Source organism: Salmo trutta, chromosome 6 (assembly GCF_901001165.1).
Source record: "Salmo trutta chromosome 6, fSalTru1.1, whole genome shotgun sequence".
Taxonomy (NCBI): domain Eukaryota; kingdom Metazoa; phylum Chordata; class Actinopteri; order Salmoniformes; family Salmonidae; genus Salmo; species Salmo trutta.
In genome coordinates this window covers 40,264,924-40,278,373 of record NC_042962.1, presented here as the reverse complement: position 1 = coordinate 40,278,373, position 13,450 = coordinate 40,264,924, and positions in this window count along the sequence as shown.

Below are 13,450 nucleotides of genomic sequence, written 5' to 3'. Positions count from 1 at the left end.
CTATGCACATCTAACTCCCTTCATCTGCATTAATCTGAGGATTAGTATTTCAATGAGATACTTCATTTCAACCAGTGGAGAATGTGAAATGCTTTATTGAAAGAAGTTCATTATCCAGGTGTTATAAATACATAAATCCATTATTATTATGATAATTGTAATATTATAAATACAAGTTCAATCTGTACTTCAAGGCACATATGGTGTGCATTATAAAACGAGAAAGAAAGAGGTGGGGAGAGAGGTGTGGAAGACAAAGGGAAAGAGGTAAGAACAGCAGCAGACAGCATATGATTCCTGAATTACAGTGCTACCCTAATATTCTCTCAGTTCATCACAATTGCTGTGTCTCCTAACCAGCCTTGGGCCCCCAATTGGCCCAATTGGCCCAGAGGTTATCTTAAGAGCGGGTGAGGTGGCAATGATGGGACTGGCTTCCACTCTCACGTCACCAAAACAGCCGATATAACCTAGAGGATTTAGGGAGAAGGGGGAGAGGGATGAAGTGAAGAAGAGAGACTGTTGTTGTGTGTGTGTGGTCTCACCTGGTGTCCACACTAAGTGGCTACAGAGTACTTTATGCTGAAAAACAGACACTTGAGGACAAACAATAGAAGATAATATCAATAGAAGATACTGTACGTGACGCAGACATCTATCGAAGTGTACCTGAAACATTTAAATATAGAGGGCTATGTGTCTCATCACTTGGTTATTGCAAGGCTAACCCCCAGGAAATCATGACTTGGCAGCAACAGATAGTCCAGTTAAAATGGCTGTGCTTATTTTTTATTTGTTTTTATTTTACCTTTATTTAATTAGGCAAGTCAGTTAAGAACAAATTCTTATTTTCAATGACGGCCTAGGAACAGTGAGTTAACTGACTTGTTCAGGGGCAGAGCGACAGTTTTTTACCTTGTCAGCTCGGGGATTCGAACTTGCAACCGTTATGTGGTGTAAATCAGAAAATTAGCAGCTGACATTCATTGTTTTATTATCATACCGTAGCCTCTCTGTGGTGTATTTTAGGGAGTCCGTGGTAGTTTTCAATATCTCATTTTCCGCTCGTATTTCTTCCATTTTATTACTGTAATCCATTCCTGTTTTTAAGGCCTCAACCTCCCCCAGTATTCCAAGCAATAGATCCAGTTGTTTTAACTGCTCGCTCATGCTTGAAAGCAATGCTCTTCGCAGAACTCGAGGAAAGGTCTTCTCTTGTTCGCTTCGATTTTTCCATTTATTTTTTCGAGCATATCAAAATGCTGATCAATAAATTGTTCCATATTCTCTATATTATCCATAATGCTTGTTTCGTGGTTATCAGCTAATCCTCCATTTTTGGGATTAATTCATGGGACACGCTGTGCCTACCACGCTGCCACCTGCCAAGTCATCACCTCTGTTTGAAAAGGCTGTAATTTAACAAAATGTGGAGAAAGCCAAGGGGATCTAAATACCTTCCAAATGCACTGTATGTCACCAACATTTTTTCAACACTTTCCCTGGATGGCTCTAGTCTTGCTCAATAAAACAATTCCTCTGTCTCATCTCAACTTTTGAAATCACTCCAACAAAATGATTTTTAGGTACATTGATATAATATTTTGTTATTTATAAAAAGTTATGTACATAATCTAATGATCTATAATTTGTTCTATATATACCAGTAGGGGAGCCTAAATATAAATTATTCACTTGGTTGGAGAGAAGAAATGTAATCAGTTTTTAATACAGTAGTACAATTTAAAGTGAGTATGTTTTGGGGTCTCAACTTACTTTATGAGTATTTTAATTTAAAAAAAATTCAATATTAAAACCTGTTGGGGCTAGGGGGCAGTATTTTCACGGCCGGATGAAAAACGTACCCAATTTAAACAGGTTACTACTCTGTTCCAGAAACTAGAATATGCATATCATTAGTATATTTGGATAGAAAACACTCTGAAGTTTCTAAAACTGTTTGAATGGTGTCTGTGAATATAACAGAACTCATATGGCAGGCAAAAACCTGAGAGAAATCCAAGCAGGAAGTGGGAAGTCTGGTGCTTGTAGCCCTTTCAAGTGATTGCCTTGACTGTATACAGTGAGTTAGGGTTCATTTTGCACTTCCTAAAGCTTCCACTAGATGTCAGCAGTCTTTAGAATGGTGTTTGAAGATTCTATGGTGAATTTGAAGGGAATACCAACTATGGTAAACTGGTGTCCCATTATAAGGCATGGGCTCAAGTCACGTGCAATGACTTGGAAGCGAGCTGAGTTCATATTCACTCCTAAACATTTACATTTACATTTTAGTCATTTAGCAGACGCTCTTATCCAGAGCGACTTACATGAATTTCATACACACTTCATACATGTTTTTTTTTTTCATACTGGTCCCCCGTGGGAATTGAACCCACAACCCTGGCGTTGCAAACACCATGCTCTACCAACTGAGCCACACGGGACTAAAGAGAACGGATAGGTCCGGTTGGAATTTTATTCAAGATATATGATAAAAGCAACCTAAAGATTGATTCTATACATCGTTTGACATGTTTCTACAGCACGCGCGTAGTGGATTTGAATAGTGAACCTGACGTGCGAACAAAATTGATTATTTGGAAATAAATATGAACTTTATCAAACATTTATTGTGGAGCTGGGATTCCTGGGAGGTCCTTCTGATGAAGATAATCAAAGGTAAGTGAATATTTATAATCTAATTTCTTACTTTTATTGACTCCAAGATGGCGGGTTTCTGTTTGCTAGTTGTTAGTGTCATCTGGGCTGTACTCAGATTATTGCAAATTGTGCTTTCGCCGTGAACCTTATTTGAAATCGGACAACGCGATTACATTTAGGAGAAGTGTATCTATAATTCTGTGCATAACACTTCTATATTGATCAATGTTTACGATAAGAATTTACATACTATGTGTGCTCATTGTGCTGATTCACCGGAAAGGTTTGGAGGGAAAACATTTCTCAACATTATGCGCCGATGTAAAATGGGTTTTTTGGATATAAATATGAACATTATCGAGCAAAACATACATGTATTGTCTAACATAATGTCCTAGGAGTATCATCTGATGAAGATCGTCAAAGGTTAGTGCATCATTTAACTGTGTTTTGGGTTTTTGTGACGCATCTAGTTGCTTGGAAAATGGCTGTGTGTTGTTTCTTGTGAAGTTTATGTCCTAACATAATCTAATTTTATGCTTTCGCCGTAAAGCCTTTTTGAAATCGGACAATGTGGTTAGATTAACGAGAAGTTTATCTTTAAAATGGTGTAAAATAGTTGATTGTTTGAGAATATGGAATTATGAGATTTTAGCTGTTTTAAATTTGGCGCTCTGATTTTCCACTGGCTGTTGTCAAACTCAATGCCGTTAACGGGATGAGAACGGAAAGGGGTCCCATAGAGGTTAAAACATGAAATCTACCTGCAGTGAAGCCACTCAACATTTACATTACATTCAGTCATCTAACAGACTCCCATCCAGAGCGACCCATAGGAAAAACCAGCGCTTCACCCAAGGGCAAGTTGTCAGATCTCCCACCAAGTCAAAAAGGGGACCCAAACCAGCAACCTATCAGCCACCGGCCCAAGCTCCCAACCGCCAGGACACCAAACATCCAATATCCCCCCACAGTTCCCTGAGAGCTGCCCCTCAACAATCCGAGACCCCCCCTCAAAGTCCCCCCCTGAAAAAAAGTCCCCCTCCATTCTCTAGCATCATCAGCCTCAGGCAAAACAAATCAAATCAAATTTGTCACATGCGCTGAATACAACAGGTGTAGACCTTACAGTGAAATGCTTACTAACAACCCCTTAACCAACAATGCAGTTTAAAAAAAATACCTAAAAAAAATAAGAACAAGAAATAAAAGTAACAAATAATTAAAGAGCAGCAGTATAATATCAATAGCGAGGCTATATACAGGTTGTACCGGTACAGAGTCAATGTGCAGGGGCGAGGTAATATGTACCTGTAGGTAGAGTTACTAAAGTGACTATGCGTAGATAGTAACAGAGAGTAGCAGCAGTGTAAAAGACGGAGGGGGGGATTAGATGGTCAGGAGTCTTATAGCTTGGGGGTAGAAGCTGTTTAGGAGCCTCTTGGACCTAGACTCAGGGCTCCGGTACAGCTTGCCATGTGGTAGCAGAGAGAAGAGTCTATGACTAGGGTGGCTGGAGTCTTTGACAATTTTTAGGGCCTTCCTCTGACACCGCCTGGTGTAGAGATCCCGGATTGCAGGGAGCTTTGCCCCAGTGATGTACTGGGCCATACGCACTACCCTCCGAGCAGTTGCCATACCAGGTAGTGATGCAACCAGTCAGGATGCTCTCGATGGTGCAGATGTAGAACTTTTTGAGGGTCTGAGTATCCATTCCTAATCTTTTCAGTCTCCTGAGGGGGAATATGTTTTGTCATGCCCTCTTCACGACTGTCTTGGTGTGCTTGGACCATGTTAGTTTGTTGGTGATGTGGACACCAAGGAACTTGAAGCTCTCAACCTGCTCCACTACAGCCCCGTCGATGAGAATGGGGGCGTGCTCGGTCCTCCTTTTCCTGTAATCCACAACCATCTCATTTGTGTTGATCACGTTGAGGGAGAGGTTGTTGTCCTGGCACCACACGTGTCGGTAGTCATTTAGGCAGGTTACCTTAGTGTTTGTCTGCACACGGACTATGGTGGTATGCTTACAACATGTTGGTATTACAGACTCAGACAGGGAGAGGTTGAAAATGTCAGTGAAGACACTTGCCAGTTGGTCAGCGCATGCTTGGAGTACATGTCCTTGTAATCCATCTGGCCCTGCGGCCTTGTGAATGTTGACCTGTTTAAAGGTCTTACTCACATCGGCTGCGGAGAGCGTGATCACACAGTCGTCCGGAACAGCTGATAATCTCATTCATTTTTCTGTGTTACTTGCCTAGAAGTCAGCATATAAGTAATTTAGCTTGTCTGGTAGGTTCGTGTCGCTGCGCTGCTCTCGACTGTGCTTCCCTTTGTAGTCTGTAATAGTTTGCAAGCCCTGCCACATCTGACAAGCGACAGAGCCGGTGTAGTATGATTCAATCCTAGTCCTGTATCGACGCTTTGCCTGTTTGATGGTCCTTTGGAGGGTATAGCGGGATTTCTTATAAGCTTCCGGGTTAGAGTCCCGGTCCCTGAAAGCGGAAGCTCTACCCTTTAGCTCAGTGTGGCTGTTGCCTGTAATCCATGGCTTCCGGGTGAGGTATGTATGTACAGTCACTGTTGGGACGACGTGTTGTGGAAAATTGCAAGATTATGTTATAATGCTTGTATTGTATTATAATGGTTGTTTTATTCGACAGAATAGAGTATTCTGTTAACTATTCTGTGTGTGTTTTACTGAGGATGGGCCTCTATGAGATATCACTGACAGAGGAGATTTACGATGTCTTTGGGTGATAAAACCTAAAGAGCATTCCAGAATAACATGAGGTAATGTTTTTGTGCTATGAAGTACCAGGAACGAGATTAGAACCTCGTCTTAGGGACCAAACTGAACGATAATTTATAGCGAATGCAATCTGGCTATGGGATACTCCTCTCTCAAGTAAAAGTCTTTCTTTGTGAACTGTTCCTAAGATCTGTGGTTTGTCATGTAGGTTGAGAGGGGTGTATCTTGGCAATAAAAGATGTTTGTACTTTTGTGTTGTCACTTTCAATGGTTCATTAGAGATGACGCATCATTGAAAGTCAAGTGCTATTGCAAAAACAACTTGCAAAAACTTGATGATCTTCATCAGATGACACTCCTAGGACATTATGTTATACAATACATGCATGTTTTGTTCAATCAAGTTCATATTTATATCAAAAAACAGCTTTTTACATTAGCATGTGATGTTCAGAACTAGCATACCCACCGAAAACTTCCGGTGAATTTACTTAATTACTCACGATTAACGTTCACAAAAAACATAAAAATTATTTTAAGAATTATAGATACAGTACTCCTTTATGCAATCGCGGTGTCAGATTTTAAAATAGCTTTTCGGCGAAAGCACATTTTGCAATATTCTGAGTAGATAGCCCGGCCATCACGGGCTAGCTAATTTGACACCCACCAAGTTTGGCCCTCACCAAACTCAGATTTACTGTAAGAAAAATTGGATTACCTTTGCTGTTCTTCGTCAGAATGCACTCCCAGGACTTCTACTTCAACAACAAATGTTGTTTTGGTTCCAAATAATCCATAGTTATATTGAAGTAGCTCCGTTTTGTTCGTGTGTTGAGGTCAGTATCCGACGGGTGACGCGCGGGCGCATTTCGTGACAAAAAAATTCAAAATATTCCATTACCGTACTTCAAAGCATGTCAAACGCTGTTTAAAATCAAATTTTATGTGATTTTTCTCGTAAAATAGCAATAATATTCCAACCGGGCGACGTTGTATTCGCTCAAAGAGAGAAAGAAAAACATGGAGTCCTCTCGTTCACGCGCGCTCCAGTGTCAGTGGTCCCTGCCTGACCATTCACAAAAACTCCTGCTGTTTTTCGCCCAGAGACTGCAGAGCTCTCATTCCACTTTCTGGCGCCTTCTCAGAGCCAATGGAAGCCTTAGAAAATGTCACGTTACAGCAGAGATGCTGTATTTTTGATAGAGATGCCCTAGAAGGACAACAAATTGTCAGACAGGGCACTTCCTGCATGGAATCTTCTCAGGTTTTGGCCTGCCATATGAGTTTTGTTAAACTAACAGACACCATTCAAACAGTTTTAGAAATGTTAGAGTGTTTTCTATCCAAATCTACTAATTATATGCATATTCTCATTTCTGGGTAAGAGTAGTAACCAGTTTAAATCGGGTACGTTTTTTATCTGGCCGTGAAAATACTGCCCCCTAGCCCCAACAGGTTAAACATGGAAATATGTATCAATTTATCTTAGAATAAGAAGAAATGCTATGATATTTCTTAATGTATGGGGTTGGCGGTAACTATCGAAGAAACCATCACCATGCCCACCATGCAGAGTCACCCCAATTTACCAATCACTGGAGTTCTTCCTGAAGCCAGAACCAATGAGATCATGGCATGCTGGGTCAACATCCAATCCAACCAAAGCCCTGGGTCTCCTGTCGAAAATGAAAACATGTGTCGGTTTCATCCCAATAGAGTCCCAGTAAGTGGATTAGTACCCGGCATCTCCACAGTGTTAAACCCACATGCCCCATTGATAAGGACTTAACACAGAGTGAGGGGAGTGGCAATCCTGTTAGGCTAGGGTTGCGTCTCAAATGGCACCCTATTCCTTAGGTAGTGCACTTCTTTTGACCCTGGGACCAATGGGTTCTGGTCAAAAATAGTGCACTATGTAGAGAATAGGGTGCCACTTAGGATGCACCCATGGCTTATGGGACGACAGGGAGGAGGCCTGTGTCTGGGATGGGGAAGTGGGCATAGGGATGAGGGGCCTGGGGGATATCACAGGAGGCTCTTGGCTAATCCTTACCACAGGGTCTCCCATGAGTCAATCGCTTCTGATACTGAAGTCCGTCCACTTTCCTCTCAGGACCACCGAGGGGTTACAGAGAAGCAGCAGCACCAATGCCAGGTTAGCCTGATCGCATATCAGTTTGTGCTGTCTAGCCAACTATAGTAGTTTGGCATGGGACCGTATGCCGATAATATGGGACGTAAGTTTTTTACTAAACTGCTAATAAAAAAGCTGATAGTAGTAGTATTTCCACTGAAATGCCAAACATGCTAATTGCTAACACGTTAGCTAACACACCAACAATCACAAAACATTGATGGCTTGATGACAAGATAACACTGTTGGAGTTAATATATTTATTAAATGCTGTTGAATATGCAGATAATACTTGACTTTAATCGGTCACAAGCTTCCTTAGGATTGCTTCATCTGTTTAGAAATGCATGTGTCCTCTGCCTTTGCCTCTTCTATTCCCCCTACAGCCTTCGCCAGCCCAACATGTGTTCTGCGGCCAGCGGCCAGCGGCCAGCGGCCAGCGGCCATGCTGTCCCTTACCAAAGAGATGAGTTATGTCACCTTTAGCGGACCCCTGAAGGTGAAATGACATTTGAGCGCTGTGCCAAATAAGAGTGGTCTCCACTCAAACGCGCCTGTCAGAATTGATCACTGTTATTTCGGCATGGCGCTCCAACGGGGTCTCGGGCGGCTCACCCCAAAACTATATTAAGTTAGTCCAGATAGGAGCCCTCAGCTTGGCCCCTACTGGATAAATATGATTAAAGGGGGACTAATAGCACATTGTGGGGAGAGCACTATAGTGTGTGAAGAGAAGACAGAGAAGACACAGTCAGGACTTACCCTCTGTATCATCCCCCTCTCCTCTACCTCATCTCCTTCCCCCACTCTCTCAGTTCACTCTCTATTTATTGTCCCTCTCTTTCTCTCTCTCCACATCAGTGTATTATGGTGCTATGGTCACCTTGGGGGTGTGATGGGAACAGAATAGACCACTCAACAGATTGTGAAATCAAGTTAGCTGTTATTTGTTTTAGGCCCCACTGAATGATCAGGATTCTGTGAATGCACAGACACATATACACACACACATACACCACATGCAGCATATACGTGAAAACTGCTCATAACAAAGAAAAAAGTTGGATTATGAGAACTTTGCAAATACCCATGGCCAGGACCGTGTTGTACAAAGAAGAAATAGATTTGCAACCATAATAATAATACAATGAGTGGTTGTGTGCAGCTCTTACCACATTTTGAGGAATTGCAGGTAGGCTACGGGGCTTCTTGTGATAATAGCCATGCCATGATATTTGCTCTGAATGGTTAAGAAACATACTCTTAATTGTTTTAGAAAGTGTATTGAATAGACGTGAACTAGTCAAGAGCTGTTTGTTGGAGAGAGCTATTGGCTTGTGCCCTGAATAGGGCCTTTTATGTCCTTGTGACATTATGTGTGTCCTTTTTGTACCCAATAAATTACTAGGTTATACATATGGAGTGTGCGACTCTCTTTGTTTTTATACAGTAGCTTACAGTTTAGTCTCTGTTAGTTAGCACCTCTACACTAAATCATTTTCTCTGGGTTTGCGTCAGCCCATTCTTTTTAATTAGACATTTGATAAAACACAGCATTTAACAGTTGGATCACTTACATCTACACTCTAACACTCTTGTGTGTTTTCATTAAAATTACTGAATTAGTTGTTTTCTCTGAAAATCCCAATTTTGGCATGTCCCACTTCATGTTTGTAGGAAGATTTGAACTCACTTAACTCCATAATTTCCCCAAGTTTTCACCCTCATTGTAAAGCCCTAGTTTTGTGTTGCTTTGACAGTCATTTATGAAGATTGTTATTTATTTCATGTCATTAGTAATTCATTCACATTTGTCCCTCAGGTTTAATATTCTTAAAACTGTCACTGGGATTTTTTCAAACTGCTAGCTTACTTTTGATTAACTGTTTTGAACTCCAAGCACAGATACAGATGTTGGATATTAATTTGACCCCTTTCGTCATAGGAGGAAAATAATTATGCAGCAGGAGGATTTGAATGACTGATATTTAGAATCACTGCCAGAGGGCCACTGGTATGCTATACAATCACTTAGACTGCAGGTCCACTAGACGTCAGTTCCTAAATAGCCTATGTAGGCTATGTGTATGTGAAGTATTATGTGGATTATAATAAACTGACATTTTTAGGGGGTAGATGTGTTTTCATTAGGGCAAATCTACTTTTTTCATCGATTGTTTTATTATTGTCATGCCTACTTCCATTCCCTCTCTCCAGCGCTGAACGATGCTGGTCTACTTTCCACTGGTCCTGGCAACCCACATTACGCACACCTGCCCCCTATCATTATGCACACCGGGACTTCATCATTACCTTGATTACTTTCCATTTATTTAGCCCTCAGTAGCCTCAGTCTTCAGGCAGAATTGGTTTTGTTCACGTTCAATACACTTTCCCTGTTTTGTTTCTCTGCTTATTGTCATTATTAAACTCACGTTCTGCACCTGCTTCCTAGCTTATACATTACAATTATATCTTCGAGGCAACTAATAGGCAGAATAAATTAATGGTTGCCTCAGTGCCTGTGTGTTCCAGTGGTTACAGCCGCTAACCTCTTAGAATTTTTGGAGGAACTAGTAGGACTACTTTTCAAGTAACTCTCTGTAGGCTGCACTCTTAAATAATTTCTGAAGGAAGTAACTTACTTTTTAGTCTGTTACTTTCAGGGCTGGCTACAGCCTTTTGCGAGCCCTAAGCGAGATTTGGTTGGGGCGCCCCCCCCACCAAGTGGGCAACAGCGGAGAGAAATATATATTTTTGAATGTATTTCCTGCAAATCTACACATTTTGCCATGGGTGGCAGGGTGTAAAGACATCTTTGCCTTTTTGCAAGTTCTGCAGTTCTACACGTTTTGCCATGGTGCAGAGAGAAATGTTAGCAATTTTATAACACATTTTCTGCAATGAATGCCATGTTAATAAAATCTGAGTGAAAAAAACTATGGGGGCCAGCTGAAAGTCAGGGCCCCTGGGCACGTGCCCTGCATGCCCGGTTGGTAATCGGCCATGATTACTGCAAGTTTAGATAACTGGCTAGACCAGGGATCTTCAACCTTTTCTTGCCCAGGGATCAGGGATATTGTGCTGCCATAGTGCGGGGGCGCTCCTTCACTTTTACAATTTAAGAATACACAGTGCTGTCCACCCTGATTCAAAGGGCGCTCAAATCACTTAAAATAACCCACATCAAGATCTGTATGTCTGTTGCCTACACCTAATAGTCCTACTCATCACTTAGTATTGTTATGACGAATAGAAGAGTATCACTTCTCACAATGGTGCTCGTTTTGTAAAGTTAGATCAAAGCTGAATCAATGTCTCGCAAGATCACATAATGATTCATTTGCATTTGACATAACCGAATATAACAGCACATGTGACCGACCACCTTGATTCAGCCTTATGTAGAAAAATGTGATATTGTGTTTTTTACATTGGATAAAAGCAGAGACACAGAGCTACAAAATTGTATATCATACACTGCATTTTTGAGGAACAATGGGAAAGTAATTCTGCGTTCAAAGTTGATAAACTTGTAACCTCAATTTTGAGAAAATGGAATTTGAATGTTTTGATACTACTAGGAGAGAGCTCTCCTTTGTCTACACCCATTCAGCATTGTTTACAAGCCAGCCCCCCCTCTCTATAAGGATGCACATGTGAGGTCATGTGCTAAACAGTGAGTTGTGTAGTAAAGATTTAAACTAAAAGCAGTAAAAGTAGTAGCCTATAATAAGGAAAAATTACAGGTAAACAAAACGTGTCCAGATAAAAAATATTTTATAAGTATTAGATGATGCTTACCAAAACAAACTTGTCTAAATTGATGGGTCATGTGAAAAAAATGCTATACCCCCTAGCCACATTTGCTAAGTAGATGTGTCTCTACAAAAGTGGTAAACAGTACAGCCATAGTAGCAGTATCAGAAATAGTGTCAATATAAATAAAATAATATACAGTATTTACAGAACAATATCAGTAACAATATCAATGATATATGAGGTTATATGAGTTATATGCATACAATCAGGGGTAAAGTGGCTGAGCAGCAGGATAAAAAAACGGTAGTAGTGGAACTGCAGATAGTGCTGATGACTGGTCCGTCCGAACCACGCATGAACAAGGGAATTTATATTCGGAGAGCCTGTTTCTGTCCTGCCCTTGACTTTGGTGCAGGGCATGTGATGTCCATAACCTCTTCATCGCAAAACTCCCTGATCCTCTCAAAAATATATGTTTGTCTAGCTGTGTCCAGTCCAGGTAGTGCTTGTACATTTACATTTACATTTTAGTCATTTAGCAGACGCTCTTATCCAGAGCGACTTACAGTAGTGAATGCATACATTTCATGAGCCACAGGGTAGACAAACCATCTACGGGAGGAAGGATGTCAGCGTTGCGCAGCAGCTGAAACCTGGTCCCGACTGAATCCGAACGGTCCTTGGCGACAACAACCCCAGGCTCCAGAGCATCAAAGCTGTAAAACAAGAAATAACAAAAACAAATTGAAGACTTTACAACCTTGCACAACATCAATTCCCCTCCCAAGTTTAGATAAGAAGAATAACCCCATTCAATGCAATGAAAATGATATTCACCTGAAGTGCTGGTACTGCTTGATCTGTGGCAGTGGCCTGAAGTATGGAGTCAGGTCTTGTTGCCAACCATAGCTTTCCACCAGCACTGTACCATCCTCCAGTACAAACAGCTGTGGGATGTTGACCCCTGTCACAGTGCTGTCCTTCACAACACCAGCAATCTCAAATGAGAACACCATCCCCACAGGGAAACATGGTGGTGGCAGCATCATGCTGTGGGGATGTTTTTCATCGCCAGGGACTGGGAAACTGGTCAGAATTGAAGGAATGATGGATGGCACTTAAATACAGGTAAATTCTTGAGGGAAACCTGTTTCAGTCTTCCAGAGATTTGAGAATTGGACTGAGGTTCACCTTCAAGCAGGACAATGACCCTAAGCATACTGCTAAAGCAACACTCGAGTGGTTTAAGGGGAAACATTTAAATGTCTTGGAATGGCCTAGTCAAAGCCCAGACCTCAATCTAATTGAGAATCTGTGGTATGATTTAGAGATTACTGTACACCAGCGGAACCCATCCAACTTGAAGGAGCTGGAGCAGTTTTGCCTTGAAGAATGGGCAAAAATCCCAGTGGCTAGCTGTGCCAAGCTTATAAAGACATACCCCAAGAGACTTGCAGCTGTAATTGCTGCAAAAAGTGGCTCTACAAAAGTATTGACTTTGGGGGGGTGAATAGTTATGCACGCTCAAGTTCTGTTTTGTTGTCTTATTTCTTGTTTGTTGTATTGACTTTGGGGGGGGGGGGGTGAATAGTTATGCACGCTCAAGTTCTGTTTTGTTGTCTTATTTCTGTTTTGTTGTCTTATTTCTATTTTGCATCTTCAAAGTGGTAGGCATGTTGTGTAAATCAAATTATAACCCCCCCCCAAAATCTAAGGTTGTAAGGCAACAAAATAGGGAAAATGCCAAGGGGGTGAATACTTTCTCAAGCCACTGTATTGATATAGTAGAATGAAAAAAATTATTACTTCTATTATGCATATTGTAACATCTTGTGAGGAGTTACTTTCTGTATAAACACCCTTGACATCTTTCTCATCAAACCTCCTAAGATTGCTTTCTGTGCTGTATTGATGTATCCTAAAAATGACTTCTGCTGCTTTAGATTGAACGGTCATATCTCAGTTATTGTTTTCATATCTAAAAAAAAAATAAGCAATTTTCTTTATTTGCAGAGTGCGAGCTGATCAGGGGGACGAAAATGTAGATAATGCTAGATGTATGTTCACTGTCTGAGGAACAGGTCATGGAAGCTTTATTGCTGGCAAAAGTGTCCATAACCAGAGGAAATTAA